Below are 11,150 nucleotides of genomic sequence, written 5' to 3' on the forward strand. Positions count from 1 at the left end.
GGTCTTTGGCGATTCTCTTCTTGCGTTTTCCACTTCGCCCATACTTCACGTCATGTGTTTAACCTAACCAGAAGCCCCTGGTCCCACGCCCTTAATGCCTTCAGGCCGTCTCGAAGTGCAAAAGGGCGAATGGAAGGACTCTCTACACGGTCAAAGGAAACGAGCAGCGTTAAGAATCCTTTGAGGGAAGGAACTGAAAAGATTGAGCGATGTAAAATTCTCCGAAGTTAGCTGCCTCCAGCTCGACAGTGTTTTGTTTGTCACCTCGGGCGTTGCAGTCGTCATTTGTCAACGTCATGACGTAACTTCCGCTTGAATGCGCAGTTCATACCCTCCCCCCTTCCCCCAACCCTTTGGAGGGGATATAGATGGCGCTGTGATCACACACAAACATACAGGCAAAGGATGGGGGCTTTGGGGAGCCAACAATCTTGGGGAGAGGGAAGAGCCGTAGGAGGGGAGTCACTGAACCCCGAAAAGGGGTAAGGTGGGGTGGGGGGGGGGGTTAGAATAAGATGAATTAGGCGGTGATTAAGTACACTCTCGATTAGCTAAAAGAGACTAATCGTTAGGGTGGCCGCCTCATATATCACTTCAGAATAACATTCTCCAACACCTACAGATTAAGTCGCTGGAAACATTCATTTCCTCAAAGCAGGTTATGGAATAAAGGTTTTGCGAATGAAACGGTCCAGAGATTGCATGTAATTTTTTTTTGCGATGCAATGCATTTTTCATTTGTTTCTCCTTTTTATGTCGTTGGACATAAGCGTATCCTCTTCAACATAAGCAGGAAGCGAGATAACTGATGTTTTTGTAATCGCTTGCGACGTCGTTGTGTGAACTTTTATTTGAATAGTTACATTACGAAGTTTTGAACTAAGCTTTATTTTTGTGGCGTTTACTGTATTATGAATATGTTTTTTTTTTCTTTTTTTTTTAATGGGCAATAGGGTTGGGATAAAATGAATAGGCTCTAACTAGACCTCAGGATAAATGAATGTTTGATTTGGAAAAAATATTGTTTTCATTCTGGTATCTTTAAAACTGAAGGAAAATGCAATGACGAAAAATCCGTCCATCAAACAACATATTTGAATAATAATAATAAAAATAATAATAATAATAATAATAATGATAATAATAATTGTAATAATCCTAATAATAATAACAATTTCAATAATAATCCTAATGATGATTTTAATAATCCTAATAATAATAATAATTTTGATAACAATAATAATTTTATTAATTTTGAACAATTTCCTGTTTTCTCCTTCTTCCTTTCGAAGGAGACTTCATCAAATTTTCAAAGCATATAATAAGTTCAATTATTTTTCCTAATTTGAGAAAACAGCCTTAGTTCGACTTTTTTTATTATAAATTTTTACATTTTTTTTTTAACTCAGATGACGTTCAAAGGATAAAAAAAAACTATTTGTTATATTCGTTTTAAATTCAATGTATTAATCAAGGTTAGAGATTAATAACCAAACTTGTTTACAACGTAGATCAATTCCTAGAATTAAAAAAAAAAAAAAATAAAAGTTTTACGTATTCCTCAAAAAGTCGTTTTTCCATTACCGATTCTCTTGACTTCACACGGACTTCACAGACGGGACTTTTCAGCAAAACTTCAGCCGACGGAGTCATTAACTTCGTCCTCGTTACTTTTGCTGAATATTCAGTTCACTTCAGGAGATTTTTCTTAGCCGATTGTAACAGTTAAAAACAAATATAGGAAAATCGTTTTTAGTTTGCGTCATTTCATATTGACACCAGATATTAAGTTAGGTTTATTTCATCTTTATTTTTTTTTTATTATTACAGAATGTTGTTTGTTTGTTTTTCCTGTCTTTCTCGTTTGCCTTTTTTTGTGGTATTGATGAAGCTTTGTGTGTGTGTGTGTCTCTCTCTCTCTCTCTCTCTCTCTCTCTCTCTCTCTCTCTCTCTCTCTCTCTCTCTCTCTCTCTCTCTCTCTCTCTCTCTCTCCAGAATACATATAAATATTTATACCACACATGCATGTATATGTGTATAAATATAAACCTGTACTCCCACACAAACTCACACACACATATATAAATATAGACTTATTCAGATTTGTGGTACAGTTGGTTTCACTAATTGCGGTACACTCCATTGAAAGATAAAGAGACGTATGTGTACCGGAATTAATGAAGTCAACTGTACTACAAAGGCAACTAAATCAAAATCGTGAACTGCATCATTCATGCATGACTTAAAATAAGGTTATCTAAATTACTTAATGTAAAACATTGCCTTGAATAATTAAACTAATATATCAAGGTTGAAAATTTCTTTATAAAAATTTATGAAAAATAAAATTGTTCTGAGGGGAAATACTGAAAGAGAATAGTGTCTTTTTTCCCTAAAATATAGACAATTTTTGGTTGTTGTTATTGATTCATTGAATTGCAAGAAACAAACATCAAACTCTGCAATGCCCTTCCATAAAGACTTTACATTTCTTCCTTTTCATTATGCCCCCATATTTCGCCTCAGCCATGAAGAGGGGTGGGGTGGGGCGGAGCTCAAAATGAATAAAAATGAAGAACTGCGTCAACTTTTAAAACTCGGAAGTCATAAAGATACGCCATAAAGCTACACAGACACACACAAGCACATACACACACAAACACACACACACGCAAACTATCTCTTACTCTCACTAAAACTACCCACTAAAACACACTCTGGTGCCAGAGACCTTGTTTATTGGGTACTAAAACATGGTTTCCCACCCAACACCTAACTCCCCCCCCCAACCCCCAAACCCCCCCCCCCCCCCCTCTCTGTGCCATGACCTACCTCCTGTCATGTCCCCTCCACCAACTGCCTTTTCCCCTCATGCTTCTTATCAGCTTCCCCTCTCCTCTTGGTTCTTCCCTATTTCTTCCCAATTTCTCCCTTCTCTTCCTCCTTATCGTTTTCTTCCTACTTTTAAGCATTGTCTTTCACTTGCATCTTATTTTGTTATTAATTTTTTACTTCGCTTTCCATACATACATCCTTCTCTCCTTTCTGCCTGCTCTTTGGGAGTCAAATTTGACTCATTGTAAATAATAATAATAATAATAATAATATTAATAATGATAATAATAATAATAATAAATCCTCATTTTTTACTCCTTTATCCTCCTTCTATGCTCCTTTTTTCTTCCTGTTCTTCTCCTCTATCTATTCTCCTTTTCCTCCTCCTCTATTTCCTCCTCTTCCTCATTCTGCTTACCATTATTATTTTACGTCTTCCTTTTTGCTCCTTACACCTCTCTCTATCCCCCTTCCAACCCTTTGAAAGATTCTCCTTCTCTTGTTTCTTATTTCTTATCCCTCCTTCTTATTTCCCCTTTTGTTACTTTAACCTCTATATGCATATCATCATCCTCCTCTTTTTCTTTCTCTTCCTCTCTTCCTCCTTATCCGCATACCATCCTCTTGATTTTTTTCCGTCCTTCCTCATTTATCCCACTCTCTCCTTTCCCCACCATCTTCCATATACACCTCTTCCTCCCACGAGAGAGAGAGAGAGAGAGAGAGAGAGAGAGAGAGAGAGAGAGAGAGAGAGAGAGAGAGAGAACATATGGTAAAGCCTTTCGTTATCTCTCCATGTTCAATGTTCTATTCCTTTGCATGAGAGAGAGAGAGAGAGAGAGAGAGAGAGAGAGAGAGAGAGAGAGAGAGAGAGAGAGAGAGATTGTGTGTGTGTGTGTGTGTGTGTTCCGATGCCAGGTCTATTTCACCCTCTCACAAATTTATGTAAATGATAGAAATGAAAGATGAAAATATGACATCCTGACAAAATCTCCGTCAATAATCCGTTTCTAAAAGGCGATCTTGATTTGCGTTCGGTTCTTCTACCGAATAAATGAATAAAAAATATGGCTCTATAATAACAGAGCCTCTCACCTACAGAGCCGAGGGTTCCTCTCTGCAACTCGTTATCAAAATGAATCATAAAAGGGGAGCAAAGATAGGAATGAGATCAAATCTCTAGCTAAGAGGAGATTCAAAATCTTTCCCCGTCTTCATCCTAAAAGGGGATTCAACTCTTCTTCTTCTTCCTCTTCTTCCTCTTGAGCTTTGCCGGCGTCCCCGGGGTCTGATATACCACGGGAATAACGGGATCTGACACCAAAAAAGCCCCGGTCACAGCTCATAAAAACATCGTAAAGAGGATGAAAATTGGAGAATTCATGAATTGAAACGCAAAAATTAAGCGTCAGATGCCTTCGCCCTTCCTCCGCGCCTCGCCCTTAAGACCACAGATTGGGAATGACATCGGAATTAAGAGTACGAACCATTTCTTCCGCTATATAGAGAAGCCCCCCCCGAGAGCGAGAGCATTTCCCACAAACGTTCGTTCGCCGCCTCTTCTCATTATAGATCGCAGGGAAACAATATGATTTAGACGAAGCAATATGGAAAAAAAAAGATTAGAAAAAAAAGATTGTGCGGTGGCAGCGTCGTCTCGTTCGGACTATGAATGCGCGTGGCAGTAGGCATTGCTCCGAATGAAATTTAATTATGAAAAATAAGAGATTTTTTAAATGGCCGTGACATGGCCCAAAACTGGAATAATGGTGGGGCTAAGAACTCGCTCGCTGACTTAATTGTTGTTATTCTCAGAGACCAAATTGAGTGACAAAAAAATTCCGACCTTTTGAGTCTCGGAAATTATTTATTAAGGCGAACACTCCAAAGAGATGTTATTCATCTTCTGTGTTGCGAGACGTCTTTCTTTACTTCTTTTCTTCTTTTCTTCTTTCCCCAGCTATTTTCCACTCTGATGTTATGGGCAGAGAGAAGGCTTTTTAAGGATGCGTCATTGTTTAATTGAATTATCTTGTACATTTGTCTACGCTATTTACCTTTGGAATATGGATGCATATATAAATAATTTTATTTGCACATGAGATAAACTTTTGTTTCTTTCATGTGAATGGGGAGACTTTTTAATTTTATTTCATTTTCATCAAATGAACTCATACACACCACACGGCTTTGCCTCTTGTCATTTTGTGCTACAGGTTATATTTCCTTTATCATACAATTGAATGTTTAATTTCCTTCATCTGGAAGTATGTATGAATTGCATTTTTTGTTTTAATACTTATCAATACACACTTAGTCTCAGGTGTTTCCCCAGTATATGAAACCGAAATTGAAAGAAGGGTAAACATGAGATGAAGAGCTTTTGGTAAACAAAATGAGATTATGAAAATTAAAATGCCGCTTTCTCTAAAGAGAAAAGTATTTAATGAGATGGTCTCACCAGTACTGACGTATGCTTCGGAAATGTGGAGCCTTACTAAAGCCTTAGAACACAAGCTAGTTACAACTGAAAGAGCCATGGAAGGAATAATTATAGGAATAACACTAAGAGACAGAAAAGACGCATCATGGATACGATAGTAGAGGAAATTCTAACAACTTGTAAGAAAAAGAAATGGACATGAGCAGGACATATGATGACAGTGACAGATAATAAATGGACATTAGGAATAACAGAATTGGTCCCTAGAGATTGTACAATACACAAAACATGGGAAGGAAGAGTAGATAATAGATTGACGAGCTGAGAAAATTTGTGGGTTAGACTGGCATAGAAAGACCATAAACCGACGCAAGTAGGACATTTTTTAGGCCTTTGGGCTACAGGGGACTAGTTAAGGATGACGATGATGATAATGATGATGAGATATATACAGTATATATATATATATATATATATATATATATATATATATATATATATATATATATATGTATATATATATATATATATGTATATATATATATATATATGTATATATATATATATATATATATATGTATATATATTCACCATTTATCCTAGTGAAAACACTGATCTGGACTGTAAGCTCAAACATTAACCTCTAAATACACCTTCAGGAGCTCATGATTAGTGTATAGACTAACTACTGTACTCATACACTGTATCATTATGTTCCATTCTACATGACCAAGACACCTCAAAGTTCAAATCTAGCCACCCCTTATATTTATCTCCTCAATTTTATGCCTTTGACTGCTTGTTTTTGCCGCATATTATTTTAAAACTATGAATCCCTAAAGATTTAAATGTTGATCTTTCTTTTACATTTAGTAACCTTAATTCATTTCCATAAAGGAGAAATACTTAACTGTCCTTTCAGTAATTCTAATCTATGCTTTTCATGGACGTCTTTTCTGAAAATTTTACACATATAATACCCGATAAACATTTGGATTTATGTACTGTACATACTCTCTCGTGTGTGTATATATATATATATATATATATATATATATATATATATATATATATATATTTAGATATATATATATATATATATATATATATATATATATATATATATACACACACAGTAGAGCCTCCTTAACAGCTGATTCTACTAAATCCTATTAAACTTTCATTCGATGGGTTTCATCTCTCTTCATACCGTCATGTGTATCAGTTATTCCCAAATAACTGTACTGTAATTATCATCAGTCTTCAGCTTGCAATATTTCACTAGTCACAACCATACCTTTCTGGTTTCTATTTACCTTCATTTTCATATTATTTCACTACATTTTTCTGTTTATTTCACCCCATTCTGATGTTTTTTTCACTGGCCCTAATCAGTGCTATACCATCTTTAAACATATAGCAAATGCACATCCTGCTCAAGATTAATTTTCGGATATTTCACAAATTTGCACATTCATCTAATGTCTTTTCTCTTATTGTTACACTTTGTCTATAAAAATATTAAGTAAACACACTACTGCGCCGAACTCGTCCCTCTCGTGTCTGTATATTCTAATATTCTCTCAGTCGGCAAAGTATCTTTTCCAACAAATATCAACATCCTATGCAACACATATCTATTCTATCATTTTTCCAAGTCTTTATATGAGATTTACATTTTTTCCCTTTACTCTTAAACCTATTAAAAACTATATCATGCTAACCACTTGATGCACATAAATAACAATCTTCATTGTATAAAGGCACAAACTCTTTTTCCTTTCTATCTATACTCTCTCCTTTTTAGAATCAAAGGTCTATCGCAACTATCTTGATATACTAATTAATTTTTTGTCACCTCTATCCCTCGACGTCAATGACCTTAGATGTCAGGATGCCTGAAAACTTTAAATCAATCAATCAATCACCTCTATCCCCATCAACTTTATACAAAGTCACTATAATTTCTCTCCTCACATTCATAGCCTTTCCTTCTTCCAGACATACCTTGCATACTCTGGTCAGCCACTTAATTAGACATACACCGGTGTAGCAAAGGTTTTCATTCGTAACCCCATCTTTTCCCTCCGGTGTAGCACAGGATTTCATTTGTAACCCCATCTTTTCCCTCCGGTGTAGCACAGGATTTCATTTGTAACCCCATCTTTTCCCTCCGGTGTAGCACAGGATTTCATTTGTAACCCCATCTTTTCCCTCCGGTGTAGCACAGGATTTCATTTGTAACCCCATCTTTTCCCTCATCATATCCTCAACAATTAGTTCTATAAACATTGAAAAGCTTATACTAATCCACAGATGAATCATTTAGCTACAAATGAGATTTATCCTCCACATTCAGCAAATCTTTATATTTCTCAATCCCTCGGCGTAGAGATACATTCGCTTCATGAAGCATTTACTGAGTAATGCCTTTAGATACGAAATTGATTAGTTCAGGAGTGGCTTTCGTATCATGATTTTTTTTCGTATGATGAGTCACGTTTTATATATAAATCGCCTAATTTGTTCCAAGCCCTATAAAAACCACACTCAATTTTATAATAAAGCTATAACCACAATGAAATACAACCAAATACATTTTTTAATACCTGTAAATGAAGTAGTTATTAGAACAAAATGTAATAATAAATGGAAAATAATACAATACATACACTATATTACAATACTGTAAATATACAAAATATACAGTACTGTATGTATTGTACTGTACATTATATATGCAGTATATATATATATATATATATATATATATATATATATATATATATATATATATATATATATTATCTACTAAGTTAATCAATCACTATAAGACAACGCTATTCTAATTTTCTGTCATTTTTGTTGTCTTTTGGGGAGAGAGTTTTGAAAGAAAAGATTGAATTTATTTCTCTAATGCTCACTTTATTAAACCTTTTTCTGACAGCTGTTTTAGCTAATAACATCTGATTATCCTTAATGCATCCCAGTTCGAGATCATAATCTTTATAAATATATTTATGTATGTGTAGTATATGTTCGTATAACTATTCAAAGGGATATGTAAACATATCCACATTTATACTTAAGTAATGTAGTGAAACGGTTCATATATCGACATGATCAGCATAGCTGTACCCCAGACATGACTAAAGACATGTCCGAGGCCATTTTCCTGCAGTGGACTAGAAACGATTGCCATTTATGCGGTTGTTGTTGAACATATATATGTTTGTATAAACATGTAAATCCATATATTCATAAGTACATATTCATAGATACATATACATATATATATATATATATATATATATATATATATATATATATATATATATATATATATATAGTGTACTGTAATATAAATATGCATATATATATATATATATATATATATATATATATATATATGTGTGTGTGTGTGTGTGTGTATACTTATATGTATATACATATATGTATGTGTGTATGTGTGGGTGTGTGCGTGCGTGTTTATGCCATAAATGTTAAAGCACTTGAGACATCGAGTATTGTAGAACATAATTATTTGAGTATTTTGTCTTTATTGATTTTCAAATGGACTATCAAATCATATAGCTCCGTATCTATGGATTACAAAAAATATGAATTGGTATTGGTATGTCTATCAAAAATATTTTTAAGCAATGAAGGCTTACAAAAGATATTGATACGTTTGTGAGATGGAAATCATGACTATTTTGATCAAATTAGCTTCGTTTTGTCCAAAGAACGTTGAAATATGTGAAATTTCCTTTTCCTAAGTATAATATTTTTAACAATGCCTAGCAGATAATGAAAAAATATAAGGTACTGAAGTAATTATATACTTTTTAGATTGCAATGTCTATTTTTTTCAAATGTGTATCTTTTTTCAAATGTCTGAACAATTGCAGCATAGTTAGATTCCCTGTAAATCTTACATAGCAAATGATAAAGACTTTTTATATATTTATGTGTAAAAATAGTCTTTTTTTTTCAAATGTGTATATTTTTTTTAATTGTCTTAAAAATGGCACCATATTTTTTATATTTTTAAATCCTACATAGCAAATAATGACATTTTTATATTTTTAAATCCGACATAGCAAATAATAAGGAAATTTTTATATTTTTAAATCCTACATAGCAAATGATAAAAACATTTTTATATTTTTAAATCCTACATAGCAAATGATAAAAACATTTTTATATATAATGAAATATCCCCCATAAAATAAAGCAATGCCTCTATCGCCCAAATAATTTTTCGTCCTATTCCCAGGCTACTGAATACAGTATGGAATGGACACGCCATAGTAAATGGAGTGATTGGTGTCCTCAGCACAGAGCGAGCCCATCCCGCGCGCAGCAGGGATCTCTTTGAAGCACGAGAGCGCACTTGGGCTTCTCCCCTACCAGGGAGGTCGATGGGAGGGGCATCCCTGGATACCAGGTACGTCTCCTTATTTTAGCCAGTCGAGGCTTTTACATATGTACTTGTTAATCTTGTTTCTGTTTACTGTGTTTTATTGATAAGGGATTACTTCTGTATGTGTACATGTGTCATCCTACACTGTTAGAAAAACCCGTAATTTTAATCAGAAATTCTCCGTAAAAATATACCGTTCTCAACCGTATTTCAGTAAAATACAGACGACCGTAATTTTACTTTACTTTGTTATTATATTTTACGGGCTGGTGACCGTAATATCACTACTTTACGTCAATATTTCAATCTTTAAAACGGTAAAAATCCTGGAATAAATGTTGCCAGACTTTTGCCGTTTTTTAATGGAAATTTTTAAGTGCAATGCAATGCATATACTGGTATGTAAATTCGAATAATGGGTTGATTTGTTCATGTGAATTATTCATTCATTCGTGATATACTTGTTCATTCACATATAAATAAGAGTGATAAGAATTAAAACTGCTCGTTCATTCTGTAATCAGTTTCAGATTTATTGAAACTATTTCATCGATCCATATCTCTATTGTTTTTTTTTCCACATAATTGTTTTTTCTCTGTCAACTAGGAGTCCTTCAAAAGGAGTTTTTTCTCCGTCAACTAGGAGTCCTTTAAAGGAGTTTTTTCTCTTGTCAACTAGGAGTCCTTAAAAGGAATTTTTTTTCTGTCAACTAAGAGTAATTAAAAGGAGTTTTTTCTCCGTCAACTAGTAGTCCTTAAAAGGAGTTTTTTCTCTGTTAACTAGGAGTCCTTAAAAGAAGTTTTTTCTCTGTCAACTAGGAGTCCTTAAAAGGAGTTTTTTCTCCGGATAGTTAGCTGTATTTTAATTTATCTAAATCTTAGATAAAGCATCAATATGTAGGTGATGAATGCAGAAGTATTGAATTAAAAGCTCAAGATAGAGATGACTGGCAAAATCTAACAGAGGTTCTTTGCGTCAAAAGGCGTAGATGATGATGATGATGAATTTAAAGTATCCCCATCATATTCTGCCATTATTTACTATCTCGTTTAAAGTTACTATCGACTAACAAACAAATGTATATACAATCATAAAGCGGGAACTATGTCGATAGATCAGTACGAATAATTAAGATTTGAAATATTCATCAGGTTAATTCTCGAAAATGTTGATGGAGAACTTAGTGCCTTCAGCACTATAAAAGACGCATCATGCTAATTTCTTTCTTGTATTGCATGCATTTTCTTGATACGTTTCCCTTGATCTCAATTTACATCTCAAATTGCTTTCCTGTTATCTTACATCTGCCTTGAAATTGCACGGTTATTCATTATCTCTCTCTCTCTCTCTCTCTCTCTCTCTCTCTCTCTCTCTCTCTCTCTCTCTCTCTCTCTCTCTCTTTGTGTCTGTCTTGAAATTGCATGATTACTCATCCTTCATCTTAA

At 34.1% G+C, this 11,150-nt stretch overlaps 1 long non-coding RNA gene across 1 annotated transcript in view; it reads left to right on the forward strand.

Moving 5' to 3' along the window:
• The window catches only part of LOC137653150 (uncharacterized), a 307,109-nt gene extending 297,386 nt beyond the window's left edge, over window positions 1–9,723 (forward strand). The window contains exon 4 of the long non-coding RNA XR_011046408.1: window positions 9,558–9,723. This is a non-coding gene — a long non-coding RNA (uncharacterized lncRNA). The remainder of the gene's footprint in view (window positions 1–9,557) is intronic.
• Window positions 9,724–11,150: the final 1,427 nt, after the last annotated feature.

The sequence above is a fragment of the Palaemon carinicauda genome, chromosome 14 (genome assembly GCF_036898095.1).
Source record: "Palaemon carinicauda isolate YSFRI2023 chromosome 14, ASM3689809v2, whole genome shotgun sequence".
Taxonomy (NCBI): Eukaryota; Metazoa; Arthropoda; class Malacostraca; order Decapoda; family Palaemonidae; genus Palaemon; species Palaemon carinicauda.